Source organism: Oncorhynchus clarkii, chromosome 19, assembly GCF_045791955.1.
Source record: "Oncorhynchus clarkii lewisi isolate Uvic-CL-2024 chromosome 19, UVic_Ocla_1.0, whole genome shotgun sequence".
Taxonomy (NCBI): Eukaryota; Metazoa; Chordata; class Actinopteri; order Salmoniformes; family Salmonidae; genus Oncorhynchus; species Oncorhynchus clarkii.
Window position 1 is genome coordinate 5,946,684 of NC_092165.1, and position 17,742 is coordinate 5,964,425.

The following is a 17,742-nucleotide window of genomic DNA, read 5'->3' on the forward strand; positions in this document are numbered from 1 at the left end:
AGTTAACCCATTTAATCCCATTGGTTACAATAGTGAGAGAAAAAAAACACTTGTGCTTTACAGGCTCTAGATAAGTTGGTTGTACCTATCAACAAATAAGTTGCAAAAACGGACTATCGGGAAGGTCCATTCATCTTTGCCTCGATCCTGACTAGTCTCCCAGTCCCTGCCGCAGAAAAATATCCCCACAGCAGGATTCTACCACCACCATGCTTCACCGTAGGGATGGTGCCAGGTTTCCTCCAGACGTGACGCTTGGCATTCAGGCCAAAGAGTTCATCTTGGTTTCATCAGAGCAGATAATCTTGTTTCTCATGGTCAGAGTCTTTAGGTGCCTTTTGGCAAACTCCAAGCAGGCTATCATATGCCTTTTACTGAGGAGTGGCTTCCATCTGGCCACTCTACCATAAAGGCCTAATTGGTGGAGTGCTGCAGAGATGGTTGTCCTTCTAGAAGGTTCTCCCATCTACACAGAGGAACTCTAGAGCTCTGTCAGAGTTACCAGTGGGTTCCTGGTCACCTCCCTGACCAAGGCCCTTCTCCCCCGATTGCTCAGTTTGGTCAGGTGGCCAGCTTTAGGAAGAATCTTGGTGGTTCCAAACTACTTCCATTTAAGAATGATGGAGGCCACTGTGCTCTGGGGACCTTCAATGCTGCAGAATTTTTGGGGTACCATTCCCCAGATATGTGCCTCGACACAATCCTGTCTCGGAACTCTAATGATAATTCCTATGACCTCATGGCTTGGTTTTTGCTCTGACATGCACTGTCAACTGTGGGACCTTATATAGACAGGTGTGTGCCTTTCCAAATTAAGTCCAATCAATTGAATTCACCACAGGTGGACTCCAATCAAGTTGTAGAAACATTTCAAGGACGATCAATGGAAATAGGATGCACCTGAGCTCAATTTCGAGTCCAATAGCAAAGGGTCTGAATACTTATAAAAATAAGGTATTTTTTATATTTATTTTTGAAAGACATTCTAAAAACCTGTTTTTGCTTTGTCATTATAGGGTAGTGTGTGTAGATTGATGATTTTTTAATATATTTTTTAATCCATTTCAGAATAAGGCTGTAATGTAAAAAAATATATACTTTAGCAAACGCTATTATCTAGAGCTCCTTACAGTAGTTAGTGGATACAGTTCTATATTTTCTTCATACTGGTCCCCCATGGGAATGGAACCCTGTTGGGGTCTTTTAATCTCTTTGACCTGCTTCAATTGTGATAAGTGATGCTACAGGGCAAGGGCTCAAAATATGATAAAAACATAATTAACTCTATATTGCACCACATTAGAGAATACATTTTTCCATGTAGGCATACAGTGTCTATGGAAAGTATTCAGACCCCTCGACTCTTTCCACAAAAATGTAAATTACATTGTGCATTCTCCACAACTATCAGAAGGGTGCAGCATTTCATGCATAAAACAGAACTACCATTTTCAGCAACGTTTCTCTCTCACCACCGCTGGTCCTGGAGAGCTACAGACTATTGATCCTGTCCAGCAATAAAAACACACAATTCAGCGTATCAACTTACCATCAAGACCTTTAAGCCACACTTCTTTAAAAGTTGATAACATCAATGATTGAATGAGCCACCAACAACAATATAAACAGTAGAGCAAATGCATGCTATGAGATTTTCACAATAAAATAGTACTTCAATTCAAAGTGTATTGGTCATGTACACAGATTAGCAGGTGCAGCAAAATGCTTACGTTTATAGCTCCAACTGTGCAGTAATACGCACATAACCCACTGTATAAAGAAATATGAGAAGGAGCACTTGATTTCTATGCTATGTCTGTGCTGCTAAAGGAATGACATCGCATTGCATGTTTTAAACATTATTTGAATCTCTTCATAAGACTCACATTACAAAACAACAACATACATTGTAGAAATAGGTCCTTTGTTTTTTGGGGATAATAATAAAGTAAGACCGTTGCATTAAGGTATTTATAACTAGTCATATTATTAACATTTAAAGGGTATATTTCATTATGTGAAATTACTGTACATCTTATAAGCAGAGTACAAGCTTATATGTTGGGTTTTGATGAGGTACAACTGTTGAACTAAGCTCATGAGCCATTTATAAGTTATATTCTTCAAGAATCAATTGGTACATATCATTACATTTATATGTCCAAAAATGGATGTAGCAAGTGCAGATTGCCCCTTTAAGGGGTATATTTCAGAATGTCACTGGACATCTTGTAGAGAATGTCTTTAGTTAGTTCTATGAGGTGTTTGAGTGCTGGGCTGGAACAATAGCCTAAAACCTCAAGGTAAAATGTACATTATCTCAAGGTAGAATTTACATTAACTCAAGGTATAATTTGTTAGAAGCAATATTAAACACATGACAGTTATGTAATGTTGTGGTTTATTCAAAGGGACAGAATAAAGATAAATGTCGATAGAACCAGGTATATTTACATGTTCTAGGATATTTTCAGCAACTGAGTGGTTGGATGTAGTCAGATCTAGTGTACACTACATAAAGGCCAAGCAGACAGAAACAACATTCTAATGTTGCAAGAACGTGTAGCAGTCATGGCTCTGACATTTAAAACAACACTGTGAATGAGTGGGGTGTCTCCTTTCTCACTCATCTTAAACCCACTGGTTAGGGACATGAAGACAGCTTTTCACATGTGTTGAAGACTTATAGACGTATAACAATTCAACTGCTCGTATGTACTCAGATGATAGTCAAATCAACTAGCTAGGGACATAACAGGGTGCAGTCTGCTTTTCACATTCATATTTGTTCAAGCAATTGTCTCAATTTAACTTACAGTATGACAATCATGACATTTAAGAAGAGAGGGTGGTATTGACTTGGGAGGCTGAGGATGTTCAGTAAGAGGTACAGTAGACGTGTCCAAACTTCAGAATATTTATAACAACTCAACAGCATGTGACTCATTTACAGTGCAGTATGGGAATGGCCCTATCCTGCAGTACGTTATCAGGTAAAGATACAGAACTAGCCTTGTGCTCATGGTCCTGTCCAGGCAAAACTATAAGTAAATGTCCAGAAAAGGACAGAAGAATGAGGTCAACATACAATGAGTGTACAAAGCATTAGGAACACCTTCCTAATATTCAGTTGCACCCCCTCTTGACATCAGAACTGCCCCAAAGACCCTATAAAAGGTGTCGAAAACGTTCCACAGGAATGCTGGCTCATGTTGACTTCAATGCTTCCCACAGTTGTGTAAAGTTGGCTAAGTATCCTTTGGGTTGTGGACCATTCTTGATACACAAAGGAAACTGTTAGAATGTGAAAAGTCCAACAGCGTTGCAGTTTTTGACACAAACTGGTGCGACTGGCACCTGCTACCATACCCCATTCAAGGGCACTTAAATATTTTGCTGCACCGCAATTTTCAGGTCGCTCCAGAGATGTTCGATCAGGTTCAGTATTCAAAATGTCAAGTTACAAGATGTTGTTAAATCTTTCACACTTCATGATACAATCTCCCGAAACTAAATTACACATTTGCGAATCGTCCTTGCAACCACTAACATAAATGTTCGACCACGAAATTCTATATACAAACTCACGTAGTTCTGTCATCATTATTATCCCATAAAATTTGCTCGAAAGTCTTTGATCTGTTGCAATGGCCAGGTACAGTATATTATCTGATTGTGGTATTTCGTTTCCTGAATCAAGAACAACTCAGTTGATCAGAATATATCATCCAGTATCAGCAATTGCTGTCTGTCAACACAGAAAAATACTTTTGCAGTCAAATAAAAAACGTAGATACTGCGTTTAGCCTTTGTAGGGAAGAAAGGCATGTAAATGGACCAAATACACCCCGTGACCACATACATGAAAATAGCACTTGATTCTATGCTACTGTATGTCTGTGGTGCTAAAGGAATGACATCCCATTACATGTTTTGAAACTCTAAATTAGTCTCACTTGACAAAAACAACAGCAAGCATTATAGAAATAGGTCCTACGTTTTTTGGGAGGTTATGATCAAGTTAAATTAAGGTGTTTATATATATATATATATAAACATGTCAGTATGCAAAATGACAGGACATCTTGGAGACAGTGGCTTTAACAACAAGTTGATTGACCAAGTCATGTAATATTGTAAGAATTTAATAAACCACCTTTGTGGTATTATCAACAATATGTCTCTGGGGTCAAAATGACCCCAGTTGGTAGTTTGAAGGTTAATGCAACTGTCTTACTTGAAAGTAACCTCAATAGTGCCTCAAACCAAATCTACCTTGAGATAATGTAAATTATACCTTGAGGTTTTAGGCTATTGTTCCAGGTCAGCACTAAAACACGTCATACTACTAGTCAAATACATGTAAAAATATTAATATTTTTCTTCAGTATATATAAAAAATATATATTCCATACTATGAAGGTGGAATAATACTGTGCAATTGTGAAAATTATGCCAATGCCCTTATAGAGTAAGAGCTGTTTGAAAAGACTGCCTGAAATTTAGGCCTGTTTTGATAGGATGGAGTTTTGGTCTCCCTGGTGACATCAACAGGTGGTAAATTAGACCAATTAGAAAGAGAGTTCCAAACCTCTCTGCCAATAACAATTTGTTTTAAGTTTTCCCCTCCCCACTCAGACCCCTCCCAGACGGTCTTAGCAGAATTCTTGCTTGAGAAATTACTCTTTGCTAAGAAGCTATTTTTGTTTCATTTTAATTGAAAACAGCCACAGTAACATAGTTAACCCATTTAATCCCATTGGTTACAATAGTGAGAGAAAAAAAACACTTGTGCTTTACAGGCTCTAGATAAGTTGGTTGTACCTATCAACAAATAAGTTGCAAAAACGGACTATCGGGAAGGTCCATTCATCTTTGCCTCGATCCTGACTAGTCTCCCAGTCCCTGCCGCAGAAAAATATCCCCACAGCAGGATTCTACCACCACCATGCTTCACCGTAGGGATGGTGCCAGGTTTCCTCCAGACGTGACGCTTGGCATTCAGGCCAAAGAGTTCATCTTGGTTTCATCAGAGCAGATAATCTTGTTTCTCATGGTCAGAGTCTTTAGGTGCCTTTTGGCAAACTCCAAGCAGGCTATCATATGCCTTTTACTGAGGAGTGGCTTCCATCTGGCCACTCTACCATAAAGGCCTAATTGGTGGAGTGCTGCAGAGATGGTTGTCCTTCTAGAAGGTTCTCCCATCTACACAGAGGAACTCTAGAGCTCTGTCAGAGTTACCAGTGGGTTCCTGGTCACCTCCCTGACCAAGGCCCTTCTCCCCCGATTGCTCAGTTTGGTCAGGTGGCCAGCTTTAGGAAGAATCTTGGTGGTTCCAAACTACTTCCATTTAAGAATGATGGAGGCCACTGTGCTCTGGGGACCTTCAATGCTGCAGAATTTTTGGGGTACCATTCCCCAGATATGTGCCTCGACACAATCCTGTCTCGGAACTCTAATGATAATTCCTATGACCTCATGGCTTGGTTTTTGCTCTGACATGCACTGTCAACTGTGGGACCTTATATAGACAGGTGTGTGCCTTTCCAAATTAAGTCCAATCAATTGAATTCACCACAGGTGGACTCCAATCAAGTTGTAGAAACATTTCAAGGACGATCAATGGAAATAGGATGCACCTGAGCTCAATTTCGAGTCCAATAGCAAAGGGTCTGAATACTTATAAAAATAAGGTATTTTTTATATTTATTTTTGAAAGACATTCTAAAAACCTGTTTTTGCTTTGTCATTATAGGGTAGTGTGTGTAGATTGATGATTTTTTAATATATTTTTTAATCCATTTCAGAATAAGGCTGTAATGTAAAAAAATATATACTTTAGCAAACGCTATTATCTAGAGCTCCTTACAGTAGTTAGTGCATACAGTTCTATATTTTCTTCATACTGGTCCCCCATGGGAATGGAACCCTGTTGGGGTCTTTTAATCTCATTGACCTGCTTCAATTGTGATAAGTGATGCTACAGGGCAAGGGCTCAAAATATGATAAAAACATAATTAACTCTATATTGCACCACATTAGAGAATACATTTTTCCATGTAGGCATACAGTGTCTATGGAAAGTATTCAGACCCCTCGACTCTTTCCACAAAAATGTAAATTACATTGTGCATTCTCCACAACTATCAGAAGGGTGCAGCATTTCATGCATAAAACAGAACTACCATTTTCAGCAACGTTTCTCTCTCACCACCGCTGGTCCTGGAGAGCTACAGACTATTGATCCTGTCCAGCAATAAAAACACACAATTCAGCGTATCAACTTACCATCAAGACCTTTAAGCCACACTTCTTTAAAAGTTGATAACATCAATGATTGAATGAGCCACCAACAACAATATAAACAGTAGAGCAAATGCATGCTATGAGATTTTCACAATAAAATAGTACTTCAATTCAAAGTGTATTGGTCATGTACACAGATTAGCAGGTGCAGCAAAATGCTTACGTTTATAGCTCCAACTGTGCAGTAATACGCACATAACCCACTGTATAAAGAAATATGAGAAGGAGCACTTGATTTCTATGCTATGTCTGTGCTGCTAAAGGAATGACATCGCATTGCATGTTTTAAACATTATTTGAATCTCTTCATAAGACTCACATTACAAAACAACAACATACATTGTAGAAATAGGTCCTTTGTTTTTTGGGGATAATAATAAAGTAAGACCGTTGCATTAAGGTATTTATAACTAGTCATATTATTAACATTTAAAGGGTATATTTCATTATGTGAAATTACTGTACATCTTATAAGCAGAGTACAAGCTTATATGTTGGGTTTTGATGAGGTACAACTGTTGAACTAAGCTCATGAGCCATTTATAAGTTATATTCTTCAAGAATCAATTGGTACATATCATTACATTTATATGTCCAAAAATGGATGTAGCAAGTGCAGATTGCCCCTTTAAGGGGTATATTTCAGAATGTCACTGGACATCTTGTAGAGAATGTCTTTAGTTAGTTCTATGAGGTGTTTGAGTGCTGGGCTGGAACAATAGCCTAAAACCTCAAGGTAAAATGTACATTATCTCAAGGTAGAATTTACATTAACTCAAGGTATAATTTGTTAGAAGCAATATTAAACACATGACAGTTATGTAATGTTGTGGTTTATTCAAAGGGACAGAATAAAGATAAATGTCGATAGAACCAGGTATATTTACATGTTCTAGGATATTTTCAGCAACTGAGTGGTTGGATGTAGTCAGATCTAGTGTACACTACATAAAGGCCAAGCAGACAGAAACAACATTCTAATGTTGCAAGAACGTGTAGCAGTCATGGCTCTGACATTTAAAACAACACTGTGAATGAGTGGGGTGTCTCCTTTCTCACTCATCTTAAACCCACTGGTTAGGGACATGAAGACAGCTTTTCACATGTGTTGAAGACTTATAGACGTATAACAATTCAACTGCTCGTATGTACTCAGATGATAGTCAAATCAACTAGCTAGGGACATAACAGGGTGCAGTCTGCTTTTCACATTCATATTTGTTCAAGCAATTGTCTCAATTTAACTTACAGTATGACAATCATGACATTTAAGAAGAGAGGGTGGTATTGACTTGGGAGGCTGAGGATGTTCAGTAAGAGGTACAGTAGACGTGTCCAAACTTCAGAATATTTATAACAACTCAACAGCATGTGACTCATTTACAGTGCAGTATGGGAATGGCCCTATCCTGCAGTACGTTATCAGGTAAAGATACAGAACTAGCCTTGTGCTCATGGTCCTGTCCAGGCAAAACTATAAGTAAATGTCCAGAAAAGGACAGAAGAATGAGGTCAACATACAATGAGTGTACAAAGCATTAGGAACACCTTCCTAATATTCAGTTGCACCCCCTCTTGACATCAGAACTGCCCCAAAGACCCTATAAAAGGTGTCGAAAACGTTCCACAGGAATGCTGGCTCATGTTGACTTCAATGCTTCCCACAGTTGTGTAAAGTTGGCTAAGTATCCTTTGGGTTGTGGACCATTCTTGATACACAAAGGAAACTGTTAGAATGTGAAAAGTCCAACAGCGTTGCAGTTTTTGACACAAACTGGTGCGACTGGCACCTGCTACCATACCCCATTCAAGGGCACTTAAATATTTTGCTGCACCGCAATTTTCAGGTCGCTCCAGAGATGTTCGATCAGGTTCAGTATTCAAAATGTCAAGTTACAAGATGTTGTTAAATCTTTCACACTTCATGATACAATCTCCCGAAACTAAATTACACATTTGCGAATCGTCCTTGCAACCACTAACATAAATGTTCGACCACGAAATTCTATATACAAACTCACGTAGTTCTGTCATCATTATTATCCCATAAAATTTGCTCGAAAGTCTTTGATCTATTGCAATGGCCAGGTACAGTATATTATCTGATTGTGGTATTTCGTTTCCTGAATCAAGAACAACTCAGTTGATCAGAATATATCATCCAGTATCAGCAATTGCTGTCTGTCAACACAGAAAAATACTTTTGCAGTCAAATAAAAAACGTAGATACTGCGTTTAGCCTTTGTAGGGAAGAAAGGCATGTAAATGGACCAAATACACCCCGTGACCACATACATGAAAATAGCACTTGATTCTATGCTACTGTATGTCTGTGGTGCTAAAGGAATGACATCCTATTACATGTTTTGAAACTCTAAATTAGTCTCACTTGACAAAAACAACAGCAAGCATTATAGAAATAGGTCCTACGTTTTTTGGGAGGTTATGATCAAGTTAAATTAAGGTGTTTATATATATATATATATATATATATATATAAACATGTCAGTATGCAAAATGACAGGACATCTTGGAGACAGTGGCTTTAACAACAAGTTGATTGACCAAGTCATGTAATATTGTAAGAATTTAATAAACCACCTTTGTGGTATTATCAACAATATGTCTCTGGGGTCAAAATGACCCCAGTTGGTAGTTTGAAGGTTAATGCAACTGTCTTACTTGAAAGTAACCTCAATAGTGCCTCAAACCAAATCTACCTTGAGATAATGTAAATTATACCTTGAGGTTTTAGGCTATTGTTCCAGGTCAGCACTAAAACACGTCATACTACTAGTCAAATACATGTAAAAATATTAATATTTTTCTTCAGTATATATAAAAAATATATATTCCATACTATGAAGGTGGAATAATACTGTGCAATTGTGAAAATTATGCCAATGCCCTTATAGAGTAAGAGCTGTTTGAAAAGACTGCCTGAAATTTAGGCCTGTTTTGATAGGATGGAGTTTTGGTCTCCCTGGTGACATCAACAGGTGGTAAATTAGACCAATTAGAAAGAGAGTTCCAAACCTCTCTGCCAATAACAATTTGTTTTAAGTTTTCCCCTCCCCACTCAGACCCCTCCCAGACGGTCTTAGCAGAATTCTTGCTTGAGAAATTACTCTTTGCTAAGAAGCTATTTTTGTTTCATTTTAATTGAAAACAGCCACAGTAACATAGTTAACCCATTTAATCCCATTGGTTACAATAGTGAGAGAAAAAAAACACTTGTGCTTTACAGGCTCTAGATAAGTTGGTTGTACCTATCAACAAATAAGTTGCAAAAACGGACTATCGGGAAGGTCCATTCATCTTTGCCTCGATCCTGACTAGTCTCCCAGTCCCTGCCGCAGAAAAATATCCCCACAGCAGGATTCTACCACCACCATGCTTCACCGTAGGGATGGTGCCAGGTTTCCTCCAGACGTGACGCTTGGCATTCAGGCCAAAGAGTTCATCTTGGTTTCATCAGAGCAGATAATCTTGTTTCTCATGGTCAGAGTCTTTAGGTGCCTTTTGGCAAACTCCAAGCAGGCTATCATATGCCTTTTACTGAGGAGTGGCTTCCATCTGGCCACTCTACCATAAAGGCCTAATTGGTGGAGTGCTGCAGAGATGGTTGTCCTTCTAGAAGGTTCTCCCATCTACACAGAGGAACTCTAGAGCTCTGTCAGAGTTACCAGTGGGTTCCTGGTCACCTCCCTGACCAAGGCCCTTCTCCCCCGATTGCTCAGTTTGGTCAGGTGGCCAGCTTTAGGAAGAATCTTGGTGGTTCCAAACTACTTCCATTTAAGAATGATGGAGGCCACTGTGCTCTGGGGACCTTCAATGCTGCAGAATTTTTGGGGTACCATTCCCCAGATATGTGCCTCGACACAATCCTGTCTCGGAACTCTAATGATAATTCCTATGACCTCATGGCTTGGTTTTTGCTCTGACATGCACTGTCAACTGTGGGACCTTATATAGACAGGTGTGTGCCTTTCCAAATTAAGTCCAATCAATTGAATTCACCACAGGTGGACTCCAATCAAGTTGTAGAAACATTTCAAGGACGATCAATGGAAATAGGATGCACCTGAGCTCAATTTCGAGTCCAATAGCAAAGGGTCTGAATACTTATAAAAATAAGGTATTTTTTATATTTATTTTTGAAAGACATTCTAAAAACCTGTTTTTGCTTTGTCATTATAGGGTAGTGTGTGTAGATTGATGATTTTTTAATATATTTTTTAATCCATTTCAGAATAAGGCTGTAATGTAAAAAAATATATACTTTAGCAAACGCTATTATCTAGAGCTCCTTACAGTAGTTAGTGCATACAGTTCTATATTTTCTTCATACTGGTCCCCCATGGGAATGGAACCCTGTTGGGGTCTTTTAATCTCTTTGACCTGCTTCAATTGTGATAAGTGATGCTACAGGGCAAGGGCTCAAAATATGATAAAAACATAATTAACTCTATATTGCACCACATTAGAGAATACATTTTTCCATGTAGGCATACAGTGTCTATGGAAAGTATTCAGACCCCTCGACTCTTTCCACAAAAATGTAAATTACATTGTGCATTCTCCACAACTATCAGAAGGGTGCAGCATTTCATGCATAAAACAGAACTACCATTTTCAGCAACGTTTCTCTCTCACCACCGCTGGTCCTGGAGAGCTACAGACTATTGATCCTGTCCAGCAATAAAAACACACAATTCAGCGTATCAACTTACCATCAAGACCTTTAAGCCACACTTCTTTAAAAGTTGATAACATCAATGATTGAATGAGCCACCAACAACAATATAAACAGTAGAGCAAATGCATGCTATGAGATTTTCACAATAAAATAGTACTTCAATTCAAAGTGTATTGGTCATGTACACAGATTAGCAGGTGCAGCAAAATGCTTACGTTTATAGCTCCAACTGTGCAGTAATACGCACATAACCCACTGTATAAAGAAATATGAGAAGGAGCACTTGATTTCTATGCTATGTCTGTGCTGCTAAAGGAATGACATCGCATTGCATGTTTTAAACATTATTTGAATCTCTTCATAAGACTCACATTACAAAACAACAACATACATTGTAGAAATAGGTCCTTTGTTTTTTGGGGATAATAATAAAGTAAGACCGTTGCATTAAGGTATTTATAACTAGTCATATTATTAACATTTAAAGGGTATATTTCATTATGTGAAATTACTGTACATCTTATAAGCAGAGTACAAGCTTATATGTTGGGTTTTGATGAGGTACAACTGTTGAACTAAGCTCATGAGCCATTTATAAGTTATATTCTTCAAGAATCAATTGGTACATATCATTACATTTATATGTCCAAAAATGGATGTAGCAAGTGCAGATTGCCCCTTTAAGGGGTATATTTCAGAATGTCACTGGACATCTTGTAGAGAATGTCTTTAGTTAGTTCTATGAGGTGTTTGAGTGCTGGGCTGGAACAATAGCCTAAAACCTCAAGGTAAAATGTACATTATCTCAAGGTAGAATTTACATTAACTCAAGGTATAATTTGTTAGAAGCAATATTAAACACATGACAGTTATGTAATGTTGTGGTTTATTCAAAGGGACAGAATAAAGATAAATGTCGATAGAACCAGGTATATTTACATGTTCTAGGATATTTTCAGCAACTGAGTGGTTGGATGTAGTCAGATCTAGTGTACACTACATAAAGGCCAAGCAGACAGAAACAACATTCTAATGTTGCAAGAACGTGTAGCAGTCATGGCTCTGACATTTAAAACAACACTGTGAATGAGTGGGGTGTCTCCTTTCTCACTCATCTTAAACCCACTGGTTAGGGACATGAAGACAGCTTTTCACATGTGTTGAAGACTTATAGACGTATAACAATTCAACTGCTCGTATGTACTCAGATGATAGTCAAATCAACTAGCTAGGGACATAACAGGGTGCAGTCTGCTTTTCACATTCATATTTGTTCAAGCAATTGTCTCAATTTAACTTACAGTATGACAATCATGACATTTAAGAAGAGAGGGTGGTATTGACTTGGGAGGCTGAGGATGTTCAGTAAGAGGTACAGTAGACGTGTCCAAACTTCAGAATATTTATAACAACTCAACAGCATGTGACTCATTTACAGTGCAGTATGGGAATGGCCCTATCCTGCAGTACGTTATCAGGTAAAGATACAGAACTAGCCTTGTGCTCATGGTCCTGTCCAGGCAAAACTATAAGTAAATGTCCAGAAAAGGACAGAAGAATGAGGTCAACATACAATGAGTGTACAAAGCATTAGGAACACCTTCCTAATATTCAGTTGCACCCCCTCTTGACATCAGAACTGCCCCAAAGACCCTATAAAAGGTGTCGAAAACGTTCCACAGGAATGCTGGCTCATGTTGACTTCAATGCTTCCCACAGTTGTGTAAAGTTGGCTAAGTATCCTTTGGGTTGTGGACCATTCTTGATACACAAAGGAAACTGTTAGAATGTGAAAAGTCCAACAGCGTTGCAGTTTTTGACACAAACTGGTGCGACTGGCACCTGCTACCATACCCCATTCAAGGGCACTTAAATATTTTGCTGCACCGCAATTTTCAGGTCGCTCCAGAGATGTTCGATCAGGATCCTTATAGAGTAAGAGCTGTTTGAAAAGACTGCCTGAAATTTAGGCCTGTTTTGATAGGATGGAGTTTTGGTCTCCCTGGTGACATCAACAGGTGGTAAATTAGACCAATTAGAAAGAGAGTTCCAAACCTCTCTGCCAATAACAATTTGTTTTAAGTTTTCCCCTCCCCACTCAGACCCCTCCCAGACGGTCTTAGCAGAATTCTTGCTTGAGAAATTACTCTTTGCTAAGAAGCTATTTTTGTTTCATTTTAATTGAAAACAGCCACAGTAACATAGTTAACCCATTTAATCCCATTGGTTACAATAGTGAGAGAAAAAAAACACTTGTGCTTTACAGGCTCTAGATAAGTTGGTTGTACCTATCAACAAATAAGTTGCAAAAACGGACTATCGGGAAGGTCCATTCATCTTTGCCTCGATCCTGACTAGTCTCCCAGTCCCTGCCGCAGAAAAATATCCCCACAGCAGGATTCTACCACCACCATGCTTCACCGTAGGGATGGTGCCAGGTTTCCTCCAGACGTGACGCTTGGCATTCAGGCCAAAGAGTTCATCTTGGTTTCATCAGAGCAGATAATCTTGTTTCTCATGGTCAGAGTCTTTAGGTGCCTTTTGGCAAACTCCAAGCAGGCTATCATATGCCTTTTACTGAGGAGTGGCTTCCATCTGGCCACTCTACCATAAAGGCCTAATTGGTGGAGTGCTGCAGAGATGGTTGTCCTTCTAGAAGGTTCTCCCATCTACACAGAGGAACTCTAGAGCTCTGTCAGAGTTACCAGTGGGTTCCTGGTCACCTCCCTGACCAAGGCCCTTCTCCCCCGATTGCTCAGTTTGGTCAGGTGGCCAGCTTTAGGAAGAATCTTGGTGGTTCCAAACTACTTCCATTTAAGAATGATGGAGGCCTCTGTGCTCTGGGGACCTTCAATGCTGCAGAATTTTTGGGGTACCATTCCCCAGATATGTGCCTCGACACAATCCTGTCTCGGAACTCTAATGATAATTCCTATGACCTCATGGCTTGGTTTTTGCTCTGACATGCACTGTCAACTGTGGGACCTTATATAGACAGGTGTGTGCCTTTCCAAATTAAGTCCAATCAATTGAATTCACCACAGGTGGACTCCAATCAAGTTGTAGAAACATTTCAAGGACGATCAATGGAAATAGGATGCACCTGAGCTCAATTTCGAGTCCAATAGCAAAGGGTCTGAATACTTATAAAAATAAGGTATTTTTTATATTTATTTTTGAAAGACATTCTAAAAACCTGTTTTTGCTTTGTCATTATAGGGTAGTGTGTGTAGATTGATGATTTTTTAATATATTTTTTAATCCATTTCAGAATAAGGCTGTAATGTAAAAAAATATATACTTTAGCAAACGCTATTATCTAGAGCTCCTTACAGTAGTTAGTGGATACAGTTCTATATTTTCTTCATACTGGTCCCCCATGGGAATGGAACCCTGTTGGGGTCTTTTAATCTCATTGACCTGCTTCAATTGTGATAAGTGATGCTACAGGGCAAGGGCTCAAAATATGATAAAAACATAATTAACTCTATATTGCACCACATTAGAGAATACATTTTTCCATGTAGGCATACAGTGTCTATGGAAAGTATTCAGACCCCTCGACTCTTTCCACAAAAATGTAAATTACATTGTGCATTCTCCACAACTATCAGAAGGGTGCAGCATTTCATGCATAAAACAGAACTACCATTTTCAGCAACGTTTCTCTCTCACCACCGCTGGTCCTGGAGAGCTACAGACTATTGATCCTGTCCAGCAATAAAAACACACAATTCAGCGTATCAACTTACCATCAAGACCTTTAAGCCACACTTCTTTAAAAGTTGATAACATCAATGATTGAATGAGCCACCAACAACAATATAAACAGTAGAGCAAATGCATGCTATGAGATTTTCACAATAAAATAGTACTTCAATTCAAAGTGTATTGGTCATGTACACAGATTAGCAGGTGCAGCAAAATGCTTACGTTTATAGCTCCAACTGTGCAGTAATACGCACATAACCCACTGTATAAAGAAATATGAGAAGGAGCACTTGATTTCTATGCTATGTCTGTGCTGCTAAAGGAATGACATCGCATTGCATGTTTTAAACATTATTTGAATCTCTTCATAAGACTCACATTACAAAACAACAACATACATTGTAGAAATAGGTCCTTTGTTTTTTGGGGATAATAATAAAGTAAGACCGTTGCATTAAGGTATTTATAACTAGTCATATTATTAACATTTAAAGGGTATATTTCATTATGTGAAATTACTGTACATCTTATAAGCAGAGTACAAGCTTATATGTTGGGTTTTGATGAGGTACAACTGTTGAACTAAGCTCATGAGCCATTTATAAGTTATATTCTTCAAGAATCAATTGGTACATATCATTACATTTATATGTCCAAAAATGGATGTAGCAAGTGCAGATTGCCCCTTTAAGGGGTATATTTCAGAATGTCACTGGACATCTTGTAGAGAATGTCTTTAGTTAGTTCTATGAGGTGTTTGAGTGCTGGGCTGGAACAATAGCCTAAAACCTCAAGGTAAAATGTACATTATCTCAAGGTAGAATTTACATTAACTCAAGGTATAATTTGTTAGAAGCAATATTAAACACATGACAGTTATGTAATGTTGTGGTTTATTCAAAGGGACAGAATAAAGATAAATGTCGATAGAACCAGGTATATTTACATGTTCTAGGATATTTTCAGCAACTGAGTGGTTGGATGTAGTCAGATCTAGTGTACACTACATAAAGGCCAAGCAGACAGAAACAACATTCTAATGTTGCAAGAACGTGTAGCAGTCATGGCTCTGACATTTAAAACAACACTGTGAATGAGTGGGGTGTCTCCTTTCTCACTCATCTTAAACCCACTGGTTAGGGACATGAAGACAGCTTTTCACATGTGTTGAAGACTTATAGACGTATAACAATTCAACTGCTCGTATGTACTCAGATGATAGTCAAATCAACTAGCTAGGGACATAACAGGGTGCAGTCTGCTTTTCACATTCATATTTGTTCAAGCAATTGTCTCAATTTAACTTACAGTATGACAATCATGACATTTAAGAAGAGAGGGTGGTATTGACTTGGGAGGCTGAGGATGTTCAGTAAGAGGTACAGTAGACGTGTCCAAACTTCAGAATATTTATAACAACTCAACAGCATGTGACTCATTTACAGTGCAGTATGGGAATGGCCCTATCCTGCAGTACGTTATCAGGTAAAGATACAGAACTAGCCTTGTGCTCATGGTCCTGTCCAGGCAAAACTATAAGTAAATGTCCAGAAAAGGACAGAAGAATGAGGTCAACATACAATGAGTGTACAAAGCATTAGGAACACCTTCCTAATATTCAGTTGCACCCCCTCTTGACATCAGAACTGCCCCAAAGACCCTATAAAAGGTGTCGAAAACGTTCCACAGGAATGCTGGCTCATGTTGACTTCAATGCTTCCCACAGTTGTGTAAAGTTGGCTAAGTATCCTTTGGGTTGTGGACCATTCTTGATACACAAAGGAAACTGTTAGAATGTGAAAAGTCCAACAGCGTTGCAGTTTTTGACACAAACTGGTGCGACTGGCACCTGCTACCATACCCCATTCAAGGGCACTTAAATATTTTGCTGCACCGCAATTTTCAGGTCGCTCCAGAGATGTTCGATCAGGTTCAGTATTCAAAATGTCAAGTTACAAGATGTTGTTAAATCTTTCACACTTCATGATACAATCTCCCGAAACTAAATTACACATTTGCGAATCGTCCTTGCAACCACTAACATAAATGTTCGACCACGAAATTCTATATACAAACTCACGTAGTTCTGTCATCATTATTATCCCATAAAATTTGCTCGAAAGTCTTTGATCTGTTGCAATGGCCAGGTACAGTATATTATCTGATTGTGGTATTTCGTTTCCTGAATCAAGAACAACTCAGTTGATCAGAATATATCATCCAGTATCAGCAATTGCTGTCTGTCAACACAGAAAAATACTTTTGCAGTCAAATAAAAAACGTAGATACTGCGTTTAGCCTTTGTAGGGAAGAAAGGCATGTAAATGGACCAAATACACCCCGTGACCACATACATGAAAATAGCACTTGATTCTATGCTACTGTATGTCTGTGGTGCTAAAGGAATGACATCCCATTACATGTTTTGAAACTCTAAATTAGTCTCACTTGACAAAAACAACAGCAAGCATTATAGAAATAGGTCCTACGTTTTTTGGGAGGTTATGATCAAGTTAAATTAAGGTGTTTATATATATATATATATAAACATGTCAGTATGCAAAATGACAGGACATCTTGGAGACAGTGGCTTTAACAACAAGTTGATTGACCAAGTCATGTAATATTGTAAGAATTTAATAAACCACCTTTGTGGTATTATCAACAATATGTCTCTGGGGTCAAAATGACCCCAGTTGGTAGTTTGAAGGTTAATGCAACTGTCTTACTTGAAAGTAACCTCAATAGTGCCTCAAACCAAATCTACCTTGAGATAATGTAAATTATACCTTGAGGTTTTAGGCTATTGTTCCAGGTCAGCACTAAAACACGTCATACTACTAGTCAAATACATGTAAAAATATTAATATTTTTCTTCAGTATATATAAAAAATATATATTCCATACTATGAAGGTGGAATAATACTGTGCAATTGTGAAAATTATGCCAATGCCCTTATAGAGTAAGAGCTGTTTGAAAAGACTGCCTGAAATTTAGGCCTGTTTTGATAGGATGGAGTTTTGGT